Source organism: Elephas maximus, chromosome 4, assembly GCF_024166365.1.
Source record: "Elephas maximus indicus isolate mEleMax1 chromosome 4, mEleMax1 primary haplotype, whole genome shotgun sequence".
In the NCBI taxonomy this organism is placed as follows: Eukaryota; Metazoa; Chordata; class Mammalia; order Proboscidea; family Elephantidae; genus Elephas; species Elephas maximus.
In genome coordinates this window covers 48,880,731-48,906,267 of record NC_064822.1, presented here as the reverse complement: position 1 = coordinate 48,906,267, position 25,537 = coordinate 48,880,731, and the positions used below count along the sequence as shown (strand labels likewise).

The 25,537-nt window shown below is 37.3% G+C and overlaps 1 non-coding gene across 1 annotated transcript; it reads left to right on the top strand.

Annotated features, from left to right (window-relative positions):
• The first annotated feature begins 2,849 nt into the window (after positions 1–2,849).
• Positions 2,850–2,956, top strand: LOC126076634 (U6 spliceosomal RNA). The gene has a single exon (XR_007517560.1). It is a non-coding gene; the product is annotated as a U6 spliceosomal RNA (small nuclear RNA).
• Positions 2,957–25,537: the final 22,581 nt, after the last annotated feature.

Sequence of the window (25,537 nt, the reverse complement as noted above, 5' to 3'; positions counted from 1 at the left end):
CTTTGTTTGTTTGGCACATTACGAAGAGAACAGAAGTAACTTTAAGACATTTACTTCAGGAAGTTTTGGTTTAAGATGCATTCACTTACTCCCATCTCAATGAAACCATTATTATTCTTCACTGATTATTTTTAGTAAAAATATCTTGAAAATATTTTCAGAGGATGTTACTGGATTAAAAATTACTTTTAAGATATAGATGAAAATAATTTTATCACAAATGTACTAGTATAGTAAATCCAAGATTAGAATAAACTAAATATTTAAATAGGGTAATGTTTTTTAAGTGAAGAATTTGTTAAGTGTTCCAACCATAAACATCCATGGTGGGTGTCGATTCCCATAATTTATTTTCCTTAGATAGATGATCTGTTGTGAACAGTTGGGAGTCTATTTCTTGGAAATAATGCAATGGACTGTGATTACTTTTTGGAAGGATGACCTAGAAATCAACTTTAGGACACTGTTTAATTAAATTAAAACAGACATATGAAGGGGTCCCAGTCAAATATTTACTTGAAGCTATGTATCAACTTTAATTACGTTATATGAATGAGTAAAACAAACGAAAAAACCAAACCCATTGCTAATGAGTTGATTCCAACTCATTGGATAAATAAAGTAGGTAAATATGGAAGGAACTGTAATGAGTTTAATATACTGACTTTTTAAAAACGGGGTCCCAAATTAAATAGTTCTTTTAACTTCTCATATAATCCAAGAATTTATAGTCCATTTATTATTGCTAAGATCAGACATTGATTGGCAAAGCTAGGTTTTATCGAGGTCATAAATCACTCCTGGGGGCCATAATGGTGCCTATGATGGGCATGTAACCATGTTGCTTGGCAAATACTAACCAAATATGTGTTAGTGTTATAATAATAAACTTTTATAAATGTCACTTGGGTATTTTTATATGACTTGAGAGTTCATGAATTTATAAATTTGAGCAGTATAACGTAAGACTCTGATTCTCCAGAGAAGCACGTGAAGAAAGAGAGAACCTAGCAGGAGTGCCCCTGTTAGAGAAGTACCTGATATGTACGAAAGGGGGTAAGTTTTGAGGAGGACGCAGACTTTTGGAAAACAGTAAAGGTCAAGGAAAGAGAAGTAGGAGAAAAAGGAGGGAGACAGGAAAGGGAGAGAGAAAACTCTAGAGTGAGGCAGAGTAAAGGTTGCAAGACTGAGGGACGGCAAATGGGTATTTGTTGCCTCCCTAAATTTATTTAAGTCACAAACCTCATAATATCCATAACGCACTTGGATTTTCATGGAAACAGTGAGGAAATTCAGTATTGGACTCAGTTGTGAATCTGAAGGAACCATAATTTTAAGAAGTGGAGAAAAGAGAGCTACAAGGAAGTAAAGCCTGCAATTCGGGATTTTGTTGTGGGGGTTGGGACAGTGTTCACCTAACTGTAAAGGAGAAGCCCAGGAAGACTTAGGTAAATGTAATAGTTTCTTGTATTTATAACAGAAATTTACACACACATACATGCACACATATCCTTAGCAAGTATCTAGATAATTAGAAAATAACCTGGGATCTGCGTACTTCAGATAATTATTTACATTAACCTGAAATTTCCTTGAAGAAATCATGGCATAAAAATGAGAAGTCTTAAAAAAAAAAAAAAGATATACAGAAATTTTGTGCAAAAAAACAAAAATAGTGGAGATTGTGTTGGGGGAAAGAGAATCAGTAGATTGTGCGTGCTGGTGAATCTTTAATGGCATTTTTGGCTAAATGAAAAAGTTAGAGATCACTGAAAGAAGCATATGCCTGTGAAATACAATCATCTCAGGCCAGAATTCTTTTCAGTAAGTCTTTGTTGAAACAAGGACAGTTAATATGTTTGAAAGTAGAGACTGGGTAAAATGATCAGCGATGTTGAAATCTCATGTATTACTTTTATCCTGAAACCACTTTGGGGAAGGTGAGTAAAGATACTCAGAAGAGATCAAGTGTTGAAATTGTGGCTTTTGATTGTTTATAACATTGAACATATAATATTTAAGTGGAATTTGTAGCTAATGATAAGAATGGATTAATACCTCTCTTCTTTTGATAAGAAGGACGCTTTCTTAAGTGTTTGCCTCCAAAACATCCTTCTTGGGAAAAACGATTCTGTAATTTATCCATATTATGTAGCCAAAACAGGATTATGCCAGGTACCAGAAAGAGAAGCATTGATACTTTCTATCTGAAATAATAGACACTCATGCAGACTGAGAAAATTAATTCCACATTTTTAAAGAATTATAAAATAGGCTTTTGTGTATGTGTAGGTAGGGGGAGGTGGGTTCTAGAGATTTTTGAAGAGCTTTAAGTGCTTCGCTTTTTTAGGTTTGGTGACATGAAGATGAAAGACACAGTTAGATGTGGCTATAATTTAAAACTTGCTGTAGCATCTGTCGCCTTTCTCTTAACTGTACGAGTGCAGCCAGGGACACATGGGGTGGTGATAGCTGAAGTAGTACTGAGCCATAGGTTCAGTTCGGGGGACAAGTTGAACCCACATCAGCAAATGTATAAGGGAAACAGAACTCTGAATCCTCAACCAGAAGAAAATAAACGTGCCAAAGGAACATTAAAAACCACTTTAATTTCTTCCTAGTAGTATTGAATAGGAGCTTAATAATTGTGTTTTCCCCCTCTCCATCTACCTTGAGGGAGGTGTCCATGGCTTTTCATTAGATTATCAAGGAGCATATCACTCAAATATAGTACAGAACACTGACTTAGCTTAGAGATTTCAGCACTGGGTTTATGCGTTTGAACATTCAACTAGTAGAGTTATTGAACAAATGTAAACATATACTTTACAAATATTGACGCATAGATCATGCTCGCTTCAGCGGCACATATACTAAAATGGGAACAATACAGAGAAGATTAGCATGGCCCTTGTGCAAGGATGACATGCAAATTTGTGAAGCATTTCATATTTTGGAGCCCTGGCGGCTTAGAGGTTAAGAGCTTGGCCGCTAACACAAAGGATGGCAATTTGAATTCACCAGGTCCTCCTTGGAAACTTTATTCAACAGTTCTACGCTGTCCTGTAGGGTCACTCTGAGCCAGAATTACCCCATGGCAATAGCTTTGTTTTTTGTTTTTTTTGAGACATAGATCATTACCAGACAGATCTATGGGATGAAGTATGTAGACTAACCAACAAACCAAACCCATTGCCATCAAGTGGATTTTGACTCATAGTGACCCTATAGGACACAGCAGAACTGCCCCATAAGGTTTCCATGGCTGTAAATCTTTAAGGAAGCAGACTGCCACGTCTTTATCCTGTAGAGCAGCTGGTGTGTTCAAACCACCCACTGACCTTTCAGTTAGCAGCTGAACACTTAACCACTGCTCCACTGGAGCTCCTTATATAAACCAGACCGCTAAATTAAAGTAGCCAGTTGTAGTCATCCAAGAACAAATTCATTATTTTTTTCAAAAAGAATTTTATTGATCAGTTTCATTTGATCATATTTAATTTAGTGATGGTAGTGACATTTTGCAGACATTCACATTTAGACCCCCACCACACTCAAGGGGGATTCTGATCATACATGTAATACTACTAGTTCAAGTAATTCTACTGTATAGAAAAATATAACTTAACTTTAAAGTGAAAATGGCATGCAGCCCCGCTGAAAATATAGCCTTCTTTTTTCATTTGGCTAATATGAATCTAAGGCAAGCAACATGTTAAATTAGAGAGCTAAAGATAGATCCATATTCCCTGGAAAACCAAATAGATACCCATAATGTTACTTTTGTGACACCAAACAGAAATTATCCATGATTTCTTTTATGACCTTTACCGGATAATATATCATTAAAATAAATATTTTCCCTCACTGTGATGCATTTGAAAGTCAATTAGAAATTATGAATGGATTATGATATTATGTTAAAACCATCTATGGCCCATTTATGACTATAGTTATTTCATAACATCTTTCCCTAAGTGATTGAAAAGACACATATGTTTAGTCTATTAAGAGAGACAGCAGGCACACTCTGGGAATATGAGAGAGTTTCAGTTACACCAATTTAGGAGATAACTCTAACCCCGGTCACCACTTCATCTTTTCTGTTGAGCTGAATTCAGCCTTTGGTGTCTAATGGCAGCCTGACTCCACTGAGACTTTCTGAAGCAAGAAGGAGCTTAGCTACTGACCAGCTCTCAATGCCTGTGATAAAACATCAAGTTTTAAGACAATGACACAATGCTTTTTTCATTTTGATGACACAAATACTCATTTTGTTTATGTATTATTTAACTTTTTTTAAAAAGGAACAATTTAATTTTTTTTAACACTTTGAAATAAACCTTAACATATAATGAAGTATTCATCTTAAATATTTATATTCTAAGGGATATAAAAGTAAAACTCTATAAAATGGTAGAGAGAAAGTTTTTTGGACTTCAGTACACTTTCAAGTCAACAAATATTTATGGAGCGATTGCAAATTTTTGTACAAGGCATTCTGCTAGAGGAAAGGAAAAGCCAAAGGACATTTATTTGGATGTGTTGGTATGTATCTCCACTTTTTTCTGCTTCAGCCTTTTTTAAAGAGGTGGAATACTGAGACCCTGACAGCCCATAGAATACCTTGAGGCATCTTCTCGAATTCCATGCTGCTGTGGCCAACCATAATGACATTAATGCAATTGCCGTCTGATGCCTAACCCCACAAAACTCCCAGAGTTTCCTCCTGACGTGGGCACTGACATGGGCCATTTCTGCCTGGGTGCTCACACCAGCACTACTGTGCACTAAGGTTGGGCACTCCAGTATATACCCAGTGTATACACTCAGTGTTTATTCCCCTAGCAGAAAGAATTTTTATTCCTTTGTAGTATATTTTGTTATGTCATTACCATATGTGCAGCCCAACTTATAGAGGTTTTAGTGAGCCCAGTTATTCGAATCTCTCCCTTCCAACCATTTTCAATAGTTTATGAGACCATATGCAGTGAATTAGAGGGAACTTGGGACTGATTAAGGGAAAAATACGGCCACAAGAACAAGCTATTTATTGGGTTCCACACATTGACTGCCACATGCAGTGGGTGGTCCCCCAAAGCAGGAGGTCTTCCAGAGGCAAATGGCACAGGAAGCTACCTGAAGGGGAGGAAGGAATGAAAAAACATGGGAAGAGGATAAGGCCTTGGGGAGGGGGGGCTTTTGTGCACCTTAGTCCATCTCCCCTTGCAGCAAGTTAGGGAGTCCCTGGGTCAGAGAACTCCAAAGGCAGTAGCACCATAGATTCATTATAGCTACAGGATTTTTATCTTATCTGGAACAGTTTTGCACTGTATGTATAATGGACAAGCTCTAAGTGGCTAAAAGTCTGTTTATTTGGGCTATTTTTAAAACAGTTGGATGTGTACAAATTTGAGTTTGGCACCAATGGACTTTATTGGGGCTAATGGGCCTCAGCTAACCACGGAGAAATAAGCAACTTGGAGCCAATATGCAGAGGCCATCTTTGACTCACGTGTGTAACACCACAGAAGGCTGAACACGAGCAAAACTTGAGTAACAAGCACCATAATTTACTCCCAATTATCACTCTTTTCTGATGATTAAGGATTTGTTTGGAGGCTAAGCTTATCGTCTTGATGCCTTCTTTCCTCAGGAGACTTTGGAGTGGGGAAGAGTTGATAAGAGTTCGTGTGACAGGGCTTGAATCTTACCTAATAAGAGATAAAAGACTGAAGATAAATTCAGAGATCTAAATAGTGTGTAGAAAAGTATGCTGTAACTGCTGAGGTAAGACTGATGTGGCGGGGAAGGGTCATTTGGGGTTTGGAGAAAACAAAAGGCAGATAACTTGGAGCCAGACAGATTTGTATAAAAGCCTTTGTTGTTGTTAGTTGCCAAAGAGTTGATTCCAATTCATAGCAGCCCCATGCGTGAGCAACCCCTTACTCTTAGAAACTGTCCCACAGGGTTTTCAAGGTTGTGACCTTTCAGAAGCAGATCACCAGGCCTGTCTTCCCAGGCACCTTTAGGTGGGTTTGAACTGCCAACCTTTTGGCTAGTAGTTAAGTGCTTAACCATTTGCACCACCCAAGGACTAAAAAAAACCCAAAAACCCAGTGCCGACTCATAGCGACCCTATAGGACAGAGTAGAACCACCCAGGGACTACTATAGGCTTTTTAGTTCTTCCTATGTATTTTTTTCCTAGAACTATCTGTGCACAGTTTACATCCATAAAAGATAAATAATATCAGGCAATTCACAATTGTATTAATTACTCATGGTGAGGAAATCTGAATTAGAAGACTACGGTATGTATTAATAGTTTTTCTCATTCAACGTGCAACTAGTCTTGTCCTCTAGATAAAAATTTTATTATTCATGTTTATACAAGCTCTATATCTTAATTTCTGAGAATAGCTCTATAGCTCAGCAAAGCCACTCCCAAAGTGGAACATATGTTTGCTGGTGCAACAGGCTGGTTTCAAATCTCCTATTTGTTTATTTCATTTGAAATGTACAAAGTGTGAACACTCTAAGAATCTAAGAGTTTTATGTCTCCTAGATCATAGATCTAGGAGATCATCCATTTACACTTTAAAATTTGTGAAGAAGACCCAAAAGAAAATTTTAATACTGATTTTGTAAAAATTAGGTATATAATAATGAACACTATACCTGGTTATTTCAAGTAATTCTTTTAAATTTTAAGTAAATACTGCAACCTCTTATGTTTGTGAATTCATTTGTGAATTGAGTTTCTCATCAGAGTGGCTTTTAAGCAATTTTAACTAAATACAAATCATGTTAGACCTAGAGTTATGTAACACTGCTGCTTTCAAACCTGCATTACAGAAAGACACGTTAATTATTTCACCCTTCTCCGTACATGACATAGTACAGTTTAAGTCTTGGCTTCAGCCATTGCTTTTTCACCATAGAATTTCAGTCTAGCTGGAGTTAATTAATTTAGATTTGGCTCTAGCATGAGTTCATCCTTTCTAAGCTGCCCTTTTACCCAGCCTCAGCAAAATGGTATTACCTCATGCAATGTGATGGCATCCTGGTTACAAAGGCCACAGCGTGGTTCTACCTGTTAATCTTCTCCACTCAGAACTGGTAGAAAGCAATCTCCCAACATTATGTAGGTAATTTGTTAGTGGATTTTATACATAAGTTTCTTCTCACAGCAACCCTAGTCAAGGAAAGCAGCTTGTGTGTGCATACACATGTAACAACATGTATGTATACATGTATGTGTATATGTATATATGTACCCATTGCCGTAGAGTTGATTCCAGCTCATAGTGACCCTAAAGGACCGGGTAGAACTGCCCCATAAGGTTTCTAAGGAGCAGCAATTTAAGAAGTTTATTATAGAAGACAGAGTTGTCTAAGTTCAGTCTAGAGTTGTGAAAGGAACTAGAAAAAGAGCTAAAAAAAAGTCAGAAAGTTTGAAAGTAGTTATTTCATGGAAGATAAACTAAAGGGGAAGATATAGATTTTATTTACAATTCAAAATAGACACACCAAAGGAAAAAAGTGGTTATTTCTAGGGTCAGCCTGAAGGGCCAAGGGTCATGAGGAAAGGACACATTCACTTTTTATTTTGTGTTATTGTCATTCTGGTTGTTTTTGTTCTTATTACAATGAATAAAAATAAAATCCTTTGTAATTACTTTGTAATTGAAGATGAAGGCCTTGTTAAAACAGGACCATAGAAGTTTCTAGTTTAGCTTTTGCCACTTATATTCTTTGATAATGGAAAAATCATTTTATTCTTAAGCTTCAATTATTTTCTTAAAAAAATAAGGATATTAGGTATCAGAAAGTCCCACATATTCTTTATCAAAATGAAATGAGATAAGAAGCATAAAGATTGTTTTATAAATAGAAGCCTGATACATATGTAGGATGCTACGGAAAGCCTTGTCATTAGGTGAAGAATTATGATGTTGATATTAATTAATTTTGCTTCTCATCTCATAAACAAACTTTTGGTGTTAATCTAGAAATTTAAAAAATTGTCCTTAATATATTCAGAAGTATTACATCACATATTTTATTAATAAAGAGAAAAAAGATCAAATTCATAGCTATTATACTTAATTACTAAAAGGAACATAGATTTATAATGTCCTTCCCAAAGTCTCTACACTTTACTTTTCTCAGGATTTTGCTCAGGCTCAGAATGTGAATTGGAATTTGGGATATAATGAAGCCAACCAAAACCCCAGACCCATTGATGCTGAGTCCGTTCTAACTCATGGCTACCCCATATGTTACAAAGCAGAACAACCCCCTAGGGTTTTCTTGACTTTAACATTTATGGAACCAGATTGCCAAGACTTTCTTCCATAGTGCCGCTGAGTAGGTACAAACTGCCAACCTTTAGGTTAGCAGTAGAGTACAAACCGGTTGTGCCACTCAGGGATCTTATAATGAAGTCAGGCCCTGGCTAAATACCAATTTTACCCAATTCCCACCTTTTATTTAACATTCACTTCTCACTAAATCTGTGCCTCTGGGAAAGTCACTTAACTTTCTGAGCTTGGTTTGCTCATTTGTTAAATGAGAGGCTGACTAAATGATCTAAAGTTCCTTCCATTTCAAAAAAAAAAAAAAATAGTCTGTTTTTCTACTATTGAATTTTAAATTTCATACCGTAAATGATCTTGTCCTGGGTCATATCCTATAGTTTCCAATTATGCCCAGGAAAAAGAAATAGCCTAAATTAAAATAGTTGGTGACACAATTAATCTAATGTTTACATTAATAATCCTTTAATAACTTTAGATTCCAGTTACTAACTCTGTCATTAGAATATAAAATTAAAAAAAAAAATCTATCAATGCCAATTAAATCAAATGGAGCAGATACAGCGTTAACACTTAACTCTACACGAATCCACTAGCTGCTTCTTGGAAACCCTATGGGGCAGTTCTACTATGTCCTATGGGGTTGCTATGAGTCAGAATCTACAACATGGCGATGGGTTTGATTTCTTTTTTCTACAAACTAAGTAGAGTCTTACCTTCCCTTAGTCGCAGATACATTGCTTTATCTGAGTAGATCACATTTTCTTGGTTTCAAGAAACCAACAGAATGTCACTTTGGAAGAGATCTCTCTTCAGGCACATTTAGAAGAAATTCCAGGCCGTATTGTTGACCAACATAATGAAGCATATCTTGCCTATGAGCTTCTCTGTAGGTCAACTGTATTTGCAAGACAAGTCTGTTTATAACTATCAGGCAAGAGTGGGTGATATGCTTTCTGACCCAACCCAAGGAATTCATCTTTAGTTCTGACTGTGACTTCAGAGTCTTAGAAACCTAAGGATACAGGGGTAAAGATGTTTGGAAGAAGGCTTTAAAAAGCACAGGGTTATTTCATATCTATTTCTCTCTTGCATAGGGGTATTCATACATTTAATCTTTGTTTTAGTATTCTCACCCAGAAAAAAAAAAAAAAAGTTATCATGAACTCTACTCCACTGAGGTATTTTTTGGATTGTTTATATGATGTTTGAAATATGGTCTGTGCACATTAAATCTTAAATCCTTATCTAGGAGACTAAGATTGGCATAATATATTGACTGCAATAGGACTAAATAACCTAAAATAGCTACACATTCCAGCAAGTCAACAGTTTGAACTAAAACAAATTACATGACCCCATTACCTTAAAAAGGCAATTGCAAAAGCAACCTATAGCCTAGAAAAAGCCTGATGCTGGAATAATTCAAGAGGAGTAAAAATAATGAAACTGTGTACGTGATTGGCGAGAGTCTTTAATTTAAATAAACATTCAGTTCTCCCACTAAAAGCAATGTTTAGTGTCAAAGGAATTTACCAAGCCTCAGCTATTAAGTATTCATCATTTTTCAAATATTCTTACCAAAAAACTGAGCAGCTGAAATTCCTGATTATAATGTAAAAAATGCATATGTAATTATATGTAATAATATATATATAAAATATATATATATGAAATAGTTTTCCATACGTGTCTAACGTAGACACACACATACACAGCGGCTTCAAAAGCTTTTCTCAGCACATAGCATATGTTCAGGGATGTTGTTACAATTAAGAATTCCTTTCATGGGACCCTTACATCAGAATTCAGTGCTTATTTGTATAAATAGAGGTAAAGCTACTTACTGCCATACACTCAGAGAACATAAATAATTCTGGCTGTGTAATTCAACAAAAAAAAATTACATAGTACAGCAATATCATCACAGAGATTTCTTAAAAGAAAAACACACAGGAAACATAAATGTTGAAGAGGGATCAGAGGACAGATTGTTTTAAGCGTAAAGTCATCTCTATGGTGGCATATGAGGGCCTCTTCTCAATTCACAGGCCATGTTTTATAAAAAATTTACCATTTTAAATCTACTATGTAAGTTCCTCTCTCTCTATTCTTCTATTCATGCCCAGCCAAAAGAAATATGTATTAAACTGAGTCATCCTTAGTTACGAAGTTAAGTGATTCTGATAGAATCACTTGGATAGAGGGTAGGGCCTGGGGCTGTCGGAAAGCCCTTGGTATCCTGGTTAAATACAGGGGTAACAAACTAGGAAGGAAGAGTCGCTGAAGGCAGAGCCTTTCTAATTTAAACTTTCACCTAAACCTTATATGGACTGCGAGAATGTAAATTAGACAACTGCAAAGGTAAGCCGAGAAGCCAAGATGAACTGTGAGCTCTTCTGTGACTTTCTCTTGTACAATGACATAATTATTTCAAGACTTGTTAAAAAGGTATTGTTTCCTGAGCAACTAAGTGTTAGTCATTCTTCTTTATATTTTAATTCATTACTTCTCTTAATAATCAGAAAAAAATCCCAAAGATAATTATTTGCATTTTACTTATGCAAAAAGTGAATTGACAGAGACTAATGAAATTCCTGAAGTCACTTGACTAGTATATGGAGGAGCGGAGATTTATTTTACCAGGTATTAATTTGATACCAAAAGCTATACTACTTCCATCACGCCAGGCTACCACAATAAAAAAAAAAAAAAAGTCCAAATTTTTCTTGTTGTGGTTCCAGCAGTGGTGGGGCTTTGATCAAGCCAAAAAAGAGAAAAGCCTATGACTTTTATTTGCCATTGTCATACTGAGCTTGTGTTCTCAACAGTTAAATGAGTATTAATCATTTTTTTTTTTTTTTTGCCTATATCTCTGGATTATTGTGAAAATCAAATATTACACTGCATAGGAAACCAGATATGAAAAGTCACAAAAGCAGTAGTACAAACACAAGGTATTGTTTTATTTGTTTATTACTAACTGGAGTCATTTTAAAGGGAAAATAATATATTCGTAGCAAAAAAAAAAAATTATCATGATTATAAAGTTAATGGAAGTCTCACTAATTCAAAACAAACTATATAGTTTCCCTTTAAAACTGTGGATTCAAGTTAACTGAACGTCAAAACTTACATATGGGAAAAAACTAAGAAAACTATTCAAATATGAATACACTTTTTTTAGTTTTAAACCTGGCAGACTTATCAATCCTCAAAGCCAGAAGCTGGTGAAATTAAGTGCCTTCACAATTATGGAAAACCTGGTGGCGTAGTGGTTAAGAGCTATGGCTATTAACCAAAAGGTTGGCAGTTCAAATCTACCAGGTGCTCCTTGGAATCCCTTTGGGGCAGTCCTACTCTGTTCTATAGGGTCACTATGAGTTGGAATTGACTCGATGGCAGTGGGTTTTGGCTTTTCAGAATTATGGAACAAAAACATACTTTCTAGTTTAGAATTCACTATATAACCAACTGAATTAATGACAGCTGCTTAGAAAATTAAGGAACCCTGGTGGTGCAAGGGTTAAAGCAACTGAATGCTAATCAAAGGTCAGTGGTTGGAAACCACCAGTTTGTTTCCATAGAGATATACAGCCTTGGAAACTCTACCTGGTTGCTAGGAGTGGAAATCGACTTGATGGCAGTGGGTTTGGTTGAGGCTTAGAAAATTGAGCAAAAAAACTCCAAGAAAAACAGAAAGAAAATTAAACCTTATAATTTTTGTGGCTCGGTTTTTTTGTTGTTGTTGTTGTGTTTTAAGTGAAAGTTTACAAATCGAGTCAGTCTCTCATACAAAAATTTGTGTACACCTTGCTATGTACTCCTAGTTGCTCTCCTCCTAACAAGAGAGCATACTCCTTCTCTCCACCCTGTACTCTTTGTGTGTGCCTCAGTTTTAAGTAATGTTTACATACAGATAGTCCCCGATCTATAACAGTATTCAAGTTATGAAAAAACACACTTACAACTTTTTTTTTGGTACAGGTTACTGCTCGTAATACATACTACCTACAATGCTGCAATATGTAATTTGCTGATGTATCATTCTCAGAAGTTCACTTACAGATGTTCAATTTTATGATTTACTATTTAATACATTGCCACATAGCCAGCTATGGCCTGGTCGACAATGAAGTTGGTGTTAGTGTCAGGAATCATAATGGATAGAAAGTTGGGCAATGTGGAACTCTAATGAAATCTGACAATTGAACTGTGCATGCAACTGACAGCTGTTACAACTCAGATGTCATTGTTATGACACCAAAAAAGACTTCATTGTAGACCAGGCCTATAGCTTAATTTTACTTTGCATTTTGTACCATAAAAAGCAACAGTTGTTAATTTGAAGCTGAGTTGTTCAAGTGTCTCTATCTGCAACACCTGCACTGCTTAGACCCCCAACAATATGTCTAGCAAAAAAATGTCATGCCACTGAAAGTTGTAATCAAAAAAGAAGGTGAGGAAGTCTCTAGACTTGGATATAAAGATGAAGATCACTATGGCCAATGATAATGGAAAGAAAATTGGCAAAATAGTATGTGAGGAAGGACAGTCTCATTCAATCATGTCCACAATCATTAAGGATAAGAATAGGACTTTAGAGGCAGTTAAAAGAGCAATTGGCATAAAAGTGACAATTTTAACAAAGAAGAGTCAAGGGCCCATCCACAAGGAGGAGAAGCTGTTGATGATTTGGATCACCCAGTGCTGTCATAGAAGGCCAAATACAGAAGAGGATTCCTATGAGCTTACTGACAATTCAAAAGAAAGGACACAGACTTTTTGAAAACCTAAAGGAACATCAAGGAGAAGACTACAGTGAGTACTTTAATGCCAGCAAGGGCTGGTTTCATTGCTTCAAACGCAGATGTGGCTTACATAATGTGTGCATAACTGGAGAAGCAGGAAGCACCTATCTTGAAGATGTTGAAAAATTCAAGGATGGGCTGGACAAGATAATACCAGATGAAGAATATCTACCAGTGCATATTTTCAATGTGATGAAACTGGCTTGTTTTGGAAAAGTATGTCAGAAAGGACCTATATGGCAAAGACACAAAGTTGATGCCTGATTTCAAGGCATTAAAAGACAGAATCACACCGCTGCTTGAAGAAAATGCTGCTGGATTTAAATTAAAATGCTTTCTTGTTTACCTTTCTGAAAACCTCCGAGTATTCAAAAACACTGACAAAAATAAGCCATTGGTCTACAACAGGAGTAACTCTAAGGTCTGGGTGTCAATTGTGTTGTTTGAAGACTGGCTTTTAAATTGTTTTATCCTAGAAGTACATGTGCCTACTACCTCGAAAAAAGCATTTCTTTCAAGATTCTGCTGCAAAATTTAAATCAAGATGTGAAAGTGATGTATCTACATCCCAATATGACAGGGCAGCTGTGATTCAGCCTGTGGGTCAAGGTACAGTTGCCACCTTCCAGGCATTCTACCTATGGGCTGTGTTTGCTCAGGCAATAGCTGCAACAGGTGGAGGTATGGTAACACGTTTTAGTATATCTTGAATATCACATCTTCGTGCGAGAAGTTACAGGAAAATGCATGCAGGGGATATGAAAATTTTCTGAGTTATGTGAACACGCTCCAAACATTTGATCAGCTTAATATAATGGAAGAGATTGGTGGGACAATGATTCATATGGCTAGAACACTGAGTTTAGAACTTGATATCACTTATGTGAAATAGCAAATAGATCATTAAGAAGGGGAATTGACAGATCAGCATTTAATGGATTTTGAAGAAGAAGGAAATGCTGAAGAAGAAAGAAATAATTAGGAAGATATAGGAGAAAAGTTGTCAAAAAAAATTTACAGTGAAAGGATTAGCTGAAGTTTCTTTCTAAACTAAATTAGGGGCTTAAGTTGCTTGAAAAGACTCAGGAAGCAGAGAGATGTTACCACAAAATACATGAAGAAAAAAAGAAAAGGGCTATATAGACAACTCTCATAAATTTTCTGATAGAAACATCATGCCCGTTCCCAGGTATAATCTAGAAACTTCCACAAATGAAGTTATTACTGCTGACAAAATGTCAACGTTGTCCAACTCTTCTTCACCATTGGAGTAAATTTTTATGATTTATGTATTTCTTTATGTACATATTAAAATATACCTGTAAATTTATATGAGCAGTTTCCAACCCCCAAAGACAAATAAAGATCAGATTTATAAAGATAATGATAATAAAAGACAATAATAATGAAACCTAAAAAAAAAAAAAAAAAATGAGGTATTCAACCTATGTTGTAACCTACTTATGATGCAGTCATCAGAAAGGAACCCCACCTTAAGTTGGGGATTACCTGTACTTATAATCATGTACATAGAGAATGTTGACTTAACCAAAATTGTTATTTTGAGAGAATGAAAAGAGGTGAAATAAATGTACTTGAGTGGGGCACACTGGCAGTATGATAGAAGGCAGAGAAAAGATGTATAAAAAAATCTACATCTTTGTTTTTCTAATAGGAAATCAATAGATAAAAAATTTAAAAATTGTCCAATAGTTGTGTAAGTTAGCTGTCTAGAAACATGGAACTAACTTCCAGCCAACATGGTGCCATAGACAAAAGCACCATGCTGTCCCTCCATATCAAAGACCTGAAAAACTGAGTAAAACAGAGACAAACATCTTTCCTGGAACTGGAAGTGTCAAATAAAGAGATAAAGAACTCAGCCAAACACTGAATGGAATAAGAAACTGACAGAGAACAGAGAGCAGGGAAAGATACATGCAGAGGTCTCCTGTCAGCTGACACAGCAGGATTCACCACTTGAACTCCTGTCAGAGATTGGTGGACAGAGGGCATGGGAAAGCAGCTTCAAGGAGTTCTCAGCAAGAGACAGCACCTGGTACCAAGTGATACACACTTTCCCATTGCCCATCCTCTCCCCACTGCTCCACCTCCATGCATCTTGGCTGGCTGCAGTGACTCAATTGGCTGGGAAGGGCAGCATCCGTGCCTCTTGGATTTGCCCCACTCACATAGGAGATAGGTGGACAAGGAGTATGGGAAAGCAGCTTCACAAAGTTCCCAGCAGGACACAGAGCACCCAGTGGGCCTGCCCGTGCTGAGTGACTGGCCCTGCCCATTGGACAAGGAGGTAAAGAGTATCGTGGCCACAGACTAGAAAACATCAAAGAACGCACAGCCCGCCTGCTCAGAGGTAACCAAATAAAACAAAAGGCAAGACAAAACAAACAGATCTACAATCAAGAAACAAAGAAAATAACTACTGAATGCCCTGAAGACAGCAGACAATATCAAAACATATTTAAAAAAACAGGGCAGGGTGGTTCTAGTAGGTGCTGTCCAAAATGAAACACCAGATGACTTTCCAGTAGAAGAAAAGGCACTAGAACTACCTGACAGGGAATACAAATCTCTAATGTTCAGAGCCATCCAAGAGTTGAAACAAAAAGCAGACAAAAACAAGGAAATATAGACAAATTGATGGAAAAGGCAGGCAAACTCATGGAAAATACAGACAAAAAAATGGAAGAATTCAGGAAAATAATACAGGAACAAAATGCCAAAATAAATTCACAACTAGAAATCATACAAAAGCAACAATTAGAAATCCAAAAGATAAAAAGATTTCAGAAATGGACAGTGTCATAGAAGGGCCGAGGAACAGGTTTGAAATGAGGTAAGACAGGATCACTGAAATTGAAGACAAACACTTTGATAAAACTCCATCTGAGTAAAATTCAGAAAAAAGAATGAAGAAAAATGAAGAAACTCTGAGAATTATGTGGGATATAATCAAAAGCAAAAATTTGCAAGTGATTGGAGTGCCAGAACAGGGGGATAAAATGGAAAACACAGAGATCATTGAAGAATTGCTGACAGAAAACTTCCTTCATATCATGAAAGATGAAAAGTTGACTATCCAAGAAGCTCAGTGAACCCCATACAGGATAGACCCCAAAAGAAAATCACCAAGGCATATCATAATCACACTCGATAAAACCAAAGACAGAGAAAGAATCCTGAGAGCAGCTCGAGAAAGACAAAAAGTCACATACAGACGAGAAACAATAAGACTAAGCTCTGATTATTCAGCAGAAACCATGCAGGCAAGAAGGCAACGGGTTGACAAATATAAAATCTTGAAGAAAAAATTTGCCAACCAAGAATAATATATTCTACAAAACTCTTGATCAAATATTCTACACAACTCTTGATCAAATATGATGGTGAAATTAGGACATTTCCAGGTAAACAGAAATTAAGGGAATACGTAAAAACCAAACCAAACTTACTAGAATTATTAAGTGGAGTCCTTCGGTCTGAGAACAAACAACATCAGACCACTGCCTGAATCTAGGACGTAAGACTGTACCAGCCAGATACCAACCTAGGAAATGAACTCTCAGGGACTATTCAAAACCAAAAGAATTGCAACAGGGAACCAGAAAGGTTAATCTGTAAATAATAACATCAAAACAATAAAAGAGAGAAAAAAAGGTGTAGATATAGAACTTTCTAATGGAGAAAACAAGGCAATACCAAGTAATAATACACTGGTTCAAACCTAGGAAGATAAGGATAAATTTCAAGATAACTACAAAGAAAGTTAACAAACCTACTCATCAAAATAAAGAAGAAAAACATGAAGTCTCAACAAAAACAAAAAAATGAAAAATAAATCTACAAACAAAAAAGAACTCAGCACAGGAGAGTAAAAGGAACAAAGAAAATGTCAGCACTACAAAATGACAGCAATAAACTCACACCTATCAATAATGACACTGAATGTAAGTGGCCTAAAGGCACCCATAAAGAGATACAGAGTGACTGAATGGATAAAAAAAACAGGATCCATCAATATGCTGTCGACAAGAGACACACCTGAGAAACAAAGATGTAAATTTATTAAAAATCGAAGGATGGCAAAAAATATATCAAGTAACTACCAAAAAACAGCAGGAGCGGCAATATTAATTTCAGATAAAATAGACTTTAAAACAAAATCCACTATAAAAGACAAAGAAGGGCACTATATAATGATTAAAGGGAAAATCCATCATGAAGACTTAACCATAATAAACATCTACACACCCAATGACAGGGCTTCAAAATACATAAAACAAACTCTAACGGCACTGAAACGAGAAACTGACATTGCCATAATAATAGTAGGAGACTTCAACACACCACTCTCCGTAAAGGTCAGAATGTCTAGAAAGAAACTCAACAAAGATACAGAGTAGCCAAAGAGCACAATCAGCCAACTTGACCACATAGACGTATATAGAACACTTAACCCAACAGCTGCAAAGTACACATTCTTTTCCAAAACACACGGAATGTCCTCTAGAATAGACCACAGTTTAGGTCACAGAGCAACCCTCAACAAAATCCAACACACTGAAATAATACAAAGTATCTTCTCTGACTACTATGCCATCAAAGTAGAAACTAACAACAAGAGCAAGGGAAAAAATCAATTACATGGAAACTGGCCAACACCCTGCTTAAAAACCACTGGGTAATAGAAGAAATCAGAGATGGAATTAAAAAATTCCTAGAATCAAATGAGAATGAAAATACATCATGCCAAAACCTTTGGAACACAGCAAAGGCAGTCCTCAGAGGTCACTTTATAGCAATAGATGCACACATCAAAAAAGAAGAAAGGGGAAAAAGATCAAGACATTAGCTACACAACTTGAACAAAAAGAGAACAGTGAAAGAAGCCCACAGCCACCAGAAGGAAGGAAATAATAAAGATCAGAGCAGAAAGCAATGAAATGGAGAATAGAAAGACAATAGAAAGCATCAACAAAATCAAAACTTGGTTCGTTGAAAGGACCAACAAAATCAACAAACCACTGGCCAAATTGACAAAAGAAAAACAGAAGAGGACACAAATAACCCAAATAAGAAATGAAATGGGGACATTACAACAGTTCCAACTGAAATAAAAAGGATCAAAACAGAGCATTATGAAAAACTACACTCCAACAAACTTGAAAACCTAGAAGAAATGGACAAATTTCTAGAAACACACTACCTACCCAAACTAATTCAAAATGATGTTGAAAATCTCAACAAGAGAAGAGATTGAAAAGGTAATTAAAACAACAACAACAACAACACAAACCCTGGCCTAACTGGCTTCACTGGAGAATTCTACCAAACATTCAGAGAAGAGCTTATGCCAGTACTACTGAAAGTATTTCAGAGCATAGAAAATGCAGTGATGCTTCTGAGTTCATTCTATGAAGCCAGTATAACCCTGATCAAAAAAAAAAAACAGGCAAAGGCACCACACACACACACACAAAAAATACAGACCAATATCTTTCATGAGCATAGATACAAATATTCTCGACAAAGTTCTAGCCATTAGAATTCAACCTCATATTAAAAAGATAATACACCACAACCAAGTAGGATTCATACCAGGTATGCAAAGGTGGTTCAACATTAGAAAATCAATCAATGTAATCCACTGCATAAATAAAGGGAAAGAAAAGAATCACACAATTATAGTAATCAATGCAGAAAAGGCATTTGACAGAGTCTAACATCCATTCCTGATAAAAACTCTCATTAAAATAGGTATAGAAAGGAAATTTCTCAACATAATAAAGGGCAGCTATACAAAACCAATGGCCAACTTCCTTCTTAATGGAGAGAGGCTGAAAACATTCCCCCTTGAGAAGAGGAACAAGACAAGGATGCCCTTTATCACCACTCCTATTTAACATTGTGCTGAAAGTCCCAGCTAGAGCAATAAGGAAGAAAAAGAAATAAAGTGTATCTAAATTGATAATGAAGAAGTTAAACTGTCTGTATTTGTGGATGATGTGATACTGTGCACAGAAAACCCATAAGACTGTATAGGAAAACTACTGGAACTAATAGAAAGATTCAGCAGGGTAGCAGGATACAAGATAGACACACAAAAATCAGTCAGATTCCTGTACACCAATAAAGAGAATGATGAAAAGGAAATCAGGACAACAACACCATTTATAACAGCCCCTAAAAAAATAAAATACTTAAGAATAAATCTAACCAGGGATATAAAGGACCTATAACAAGAAAACTACAAAACACTACTGCAAGAAACCAGAAGTTGTTGTTTTTGTTGTTAGGTGCCACTGAGTTGGTTCCGGCTGATAGTGACCCCATGCACAACAGAACAAAACACTGCCCAGTCTTGTGCCACCCTCACAATCATTGTTATGCTTGAGCCCATTGCTGCAGCCACTGTGTCAATCCTTCTTGTTGAGGGTCTTCCTCTTTTCTGCTGACCCTGTATTTACCAAGCATGATGTCTTTCTCCAGGGACTGGTCCCTCCTGACAGTATGTCCAGAGAACGTACATAAAATTCAGTCTCTCCATTCTTGCTTCTAAGGAGCATTCTGGTTGTACTTCCTCCAGGACAGACTTGTTCATTCTTTTGATAGTTCATGGTATATTCAATATTCTTTGCCAACGCCACAATTCAAAGGCTTCAATTCTTCTTCAGCCTTCCTTATTCATTTTCCAGCTTTCACATGCATATGATGTAATTCAAAATACCGTGGCTTGGGTCTACATAAATGGAAAAACATACCATGCTTATGGATAGGTAGACTCAACATTATAAAAATAACAATTCTACCCAAAGTGATTTACAAATACAATGCAATCCTGATCCAAATACCAACGACGTTCTTTAAAGAGATGGAAAAATTTACCACCAACTTTATATGGAAAGGGAAGAAGCCCCAGACAAGTAAAGCACTATTGAAGAAGAATAAAGTAGGAGGACTCACACTACCTGACCTCAGAACCTACTATACAGCTATGGTAGTCAAAACAGCTTGGTGCTGGTACAATGACAGATACATTGACCAATGGAACAGAATTGAGATGCTAGATGTAAATCCATCCACGTATGGTCACCTGATCTTTGACAATGGCCCAAAGTCCATCAAATGGGGGAAAAGACACTCTTTTTAACAAATGGTGTAGGCAAAACTGGATGTCCATCTGCAAAAAAATGAAAGAGGACCCATATCTCACACCATATACAAAAACTAACTCAAAATGGATCAAAGGCCTAAATATAAAGCCAAAAATATGAAGTTCATAGAAGAAAAAATAGAATCAATGCTAGAGGCCCTAATATGTGGCATTAACAAGATACAAACCGCAACCAACAACACACAAACTCCAGAAGATAAGCTAGATAACTGGGATCTTCTAAAAATTAAATACTTATGCTCATTAAAAGAATTCACCAAAAGAGTAAAAAGAGAACCTACAGACTGGGAAAAAAAATTTGGCTATTACAAATCAGACGAAGGTCTAATCTCTAAAATCTGCAAGAAAATCCAACACCTCTACAACAAAAAGACAAATGATTCAATTAAAAAATGGGCAAAGGAAATGAACAGACACTTCCCCAAAGAAAATACTGAAATGGCCAGCAGACACATGAGGAAATACTCACAATCACTAGCCATTAGGGAAATGAAAATCAAAAGCACAATGAGACATCATCTCAGTCCACCATTACGGGCATGAATCAAAAAAAAAAAAAAACAGGAAATAACAAAAAATTAAAGAGGCTGCGGGGAGATCAGAATATTATATGCTACTATTGGGAATGCAAAATGATACAACTATTTTGGAAAATGATATGGCGCTTCCTTAGAAAGCTAGAAATAGAAATATCATATGATCCAGCAATACCACTAATAGGAATATATGCTAGAGAAATAAAAGTCATCACACGAATAGACATATGCACACCCACATTCACTGCAGTATTGTTCACAATAGCAAAAAGATGGAAACAACCTAGATGCCTATCAACAGATGAATGGATAAACAAACTAGTACATACACAAAATGAAGTATAACACAATAATAAAGAACAATGATGAATCTGTGAAGCGTCTCACAATATGGATGACTCTGGAGGGCATTATGCTGAGTGAAATAAATCAATCACAAAAGGACAAATATTGTATGAGGCCACTACTGTAAAAACTCATGAAAAGGTTTACACACAAAAAAGAAACAATCTTGGATGGTTACAAGGGAGGGGAGGGGTGCGGATGGAAAAACACTAAATAGACAATAGATAAGTGGCAACTTTGGTGAAGGATATGACAGTATACGGCACAGGGGAAGCCAGCACAGCTTGTACAAGGCAAGGTTATGGAAGCTGCACAAACAGATCCAAACTTCCTGAGGGACCAAATTGCTAGGCTGAGGGCTGTGGGAACCATGGTCTCAGGAAACATTTAGCTCAATTGGCATAACATAGTTTATAAAGGATACATTCTACATTCTACTTTGGTGAGTAGCATCTGGAGTCTTAAAAGCCTGTGAGCTGCCATTTAGGGTATCCCACTGGTCTCACCCCTTCGGGAGCAAGGAAGAATGAAGAAAACTAAAGAAACAAGGGGAAAATTAGTCCAAAGGACTAATGGATCACATCTACCATGGCCTCCACCTGACTGAGTCCAGTACAACTAGATTGTGCCCAGCTACCATCACTGATTGCTCTGACAGGGATCACAGTAGAGGGTCTCAAACAGAGCCGGAGAAAAATGTATAATAAAATTCTATCTCGAAAAGAAAGACTAGACTTGCTGGCCTGACAGAGACTGGAGAAACACTGAGAGTATGGCCCCTGGACACCCTTTCAGCTCAGTAATGAAGTCACTCCTGAGGTTCATCCTTCAGCCAAAGATTGGACAGGCCCATAAAACAAAACAAAATGGGACTAAAGGGGCACACCATCCCTCGGGAAAGGACTAGAAGGCTGAAGGGCACAGAAAGCTGGTAATAGGGAACCCAAGGTTGAGAAGGGGTATTGTTAACACATCGTGGGGTTGTTAACCAATGTCATAAAACAATATGTGTACTAAATGTTTAATGAGAAACTAGTTTATTCTGTAAGCCTTCATCTAATGAACAATATAAAAAAGAAATATGAAACTAACTACTAACAGAAACAGCTAAAATTATTGGAATAATTGATGTTTTCTTTGTGGAGCAGAAATCAGAGATGAACAGAATGAGGAAAGAAAACTTGTGTTTTATATTATATGCTCTTGATTTTTGAGATAGTGTATTTATTTTATTCTGATAAAAATTAAAAAAATGAACAAATACGAGTAGGGGAAAAAGGCAATATTTTGCAGACAGCAGCGATGATTCTTCATATAGAATACATTGACCACTGTTAACATTAAATTTGAAGTCAAATACAGTCATGTGCCACATAATGTCAGTTCAGGCAATGACCAACTACATATACATCCGTGGTCCATCTCTGGCCCTCGAGGGGATACCTGAAGCCCGACTCAGCATCCAGCCCACCCCTCTGTCCCCCACCCATAGGAATGGGCATCCCTGATGCTGGGAGGAGTAGGTGCCCAATCCTGCTCTAGAGCACCTAAAGTCAGCAAGCATCCCAGGGTCACCGAGGCCTCACCCCTGCTGTCTGGGCCCACAAGCAGAGCCTACCTTCCATGACCTTCACAAAGCTGTGTGACTGTGTGCCAGGCTTGACCTGGGCTAGTACTCGCTTGAGGTGTCTGCAACGGGAGTTTCCCAGGCCGCGCACCACACAGCAGCCCCTGAACCCCTGCATCCAGGAGCCTTCCCCCCTGCCCCCGTACCACTCTGACCCAGGTGTTTGCACAACATCCAAATCACGTAACGTCCTATTTCACAGAAGGTATCATGGACGTTAAGCAACAAATGACACTGCTTCATTTAGAGGGCAAAGCAAAGGTTGGCAAATAATGGCCCACCAAGTGTTTTGTGTGGTCTATAAAATAAGAATGGTTTCTCTGTTTTAAATGATTGAGAAAGAAAATCCAGAAGAAGAGGATGGATATTTCATGAAATGTGAAAATTATATGAAATTCAAATTTCCATATCCATAAATCAAATTTTATTGGAACAGAGCCATACTCATTTGTTTACGTGTTGTGTAAGGCTTTACTGTCTGGCCCTTTAGAGAGAAAATTTGCCTTGCCAACCCCTGGAATAAAGGATTTCAGCAGTCAGTACATGTGATACAACTAAGGTTGATTGTGTATGATAGCATGCTCACTATGATTAATTAAGCATTATAAAAGATTATAATCTCTTAATTAAGTTTTGTGCACAAGAGCCTTTAAATTCCTTGCCAGCTTCCATAAAACTCCTTTAAACAAATGTCGTAGAGGATCATGACAGCAAAGTCAGAAGGAAAGGAGACTGGGTAGAACGGCGGAGTCTTTACTGTGGTTAAGAGCTATGGCTACAAACCAAAAGGCTGGCAGTTCAAATCCACCAGCCACTCCTTGGAAACCCTATGGGACAGTTCTACTCTGTCCTGTTCGGTTGCTATGAGTTGGAATTGACTCTGTGGCAATAGGTTTTTGGTTTTGATTTAATATTTAAGATAACATCATGGAGTTAGGAGATGCAATTTTCAAAAATGATGATAGGCAAATACAAAATCAGTGATGTCAGTATGTGTGGGATTTTAAAAAGCAATTGACTCAGGCTGGGTAATCTTGCTCACTGAACGTGGAGTAGACCGCATCCTCCAAGAGCACATGGCCTTGGTGATGCCACGTTGGCTGGGGTTATGGCCTAAGTGACCTGGTCTGTTCTCTGTGACTCTAATTTCTCATTTCTGGTCTCCCACCATCTGGCATGTAATAGAGAGCTGTTTCCTGCAAGTCTTCCATAGAAAGAGAGGGGATAAGTCTATATACTTGAATGATAGGATATTCTATAAAAACTGAAATATCATGGAATTGATGTTTAATTTCAAGAAATATACAAAAACAACAGATTTATTTCTGGGTTTCAATAACATCTATAACAAAAATCTAACTTGGATGCTTGTACTCTTCCGAGTTTGAAGAAGATTATGTATATTTATGTAACTGCTTTAAAGAAAAAAACCAAAAACTGAAAACAACAGCCTTGTAAATTCTATTTTAATATTTTTGAAATGGAGCATCTGAGTTAGCTTGAATTCTTATTGGATGATTTTATTTTGCGACAACCCTATCCTCAACCTGTAGAAAATAATGATATAGAATTTTAAGATTTGTAAAAGTGGCATGGCAGGAGCATCTGACCTCCTCTAACTCTCTAGGGGGAGAGAGAATCACCATCAGCATCAGGCCAAAGCTGATTCCTATGAAAAGGAGGTCAGACATACCTCCTCTCTCCAACTTTTTGACAAATTCTGACACTAGCTGCCTTAGTCATCTTATAACAGAAATACCGCACGTGGATGGCTTTAACGAAGAGTAAGTTTATTCTGTTACAGTCTAGTAGGCTAGAAGTCCAAATTCAGGGCGTCAGCTCCAGGGGAAGGCTTTCTTTTCTCTTCCTGCTCTGGTGAAAGGTCCTTGGCAGCTATCTTCCCTAGGACTAGGAACTTCTCCACATAGGAACCTCAGGTCGGAAGGATGCACTCTGCTCCCAGTGCTGCTTTCTTGGTGGTATGAGGTCCCTACTCTTTGCTCACTTCCCTTTCCTTTTATCTCTTGTAAGATAAAAGGTGGTGCAGGCCACATTCCTGGGAAACTCCCTTTACGTTCAATCAGGGATGTGACCTTAGTAAGGGTGATTCAATCCCACCCTAATGTGCTTTCATATAAAATTACAATCACAAAACAGAGGACAACCACATAATACTGGGAATTGACACATATTTTGGGGGGATACAATTCAATCCAGGACACTAGTCATCCCTCCCACAGGCACCCTCTACTTCTCTGCTGGGTTTGATAATTCATTGTAATGGCCGCACAGAACTCACAGACAATACTCAAGATTAGGGGATCTATTAGGGAAGTAATAGGTTAAAATTCAGGATCAGGAACAACTCAGAATACAGTTCTTTGTTCAAGGCAGCTTCTCAGCTGTGCCCACAGGCAGGCCTTTCCCTGACTCTCGACTACTCAGCCCTTGGCCCCTAAGCTCCATTAATAGGTGCGAAGGTGCTCAGCTCTCTAGCTCCATGGGCTGGGAAGCTCACTGCATGTTTTTCTGCCAGTCTCTAAGTTCTGCTGCTGCCAATTCTCTGCCACACTTGCCATTGCTTCTCGCTGTTTTGTACCATCTCTGGTGTTAAAACTCTCTGTCTCCTGTGTTTAGGATGTTCTCAGCACAGGAATCCTGGGTCCAAAGGATGCACTCTGCTCCTGGCTCTTCTTTTTTGGT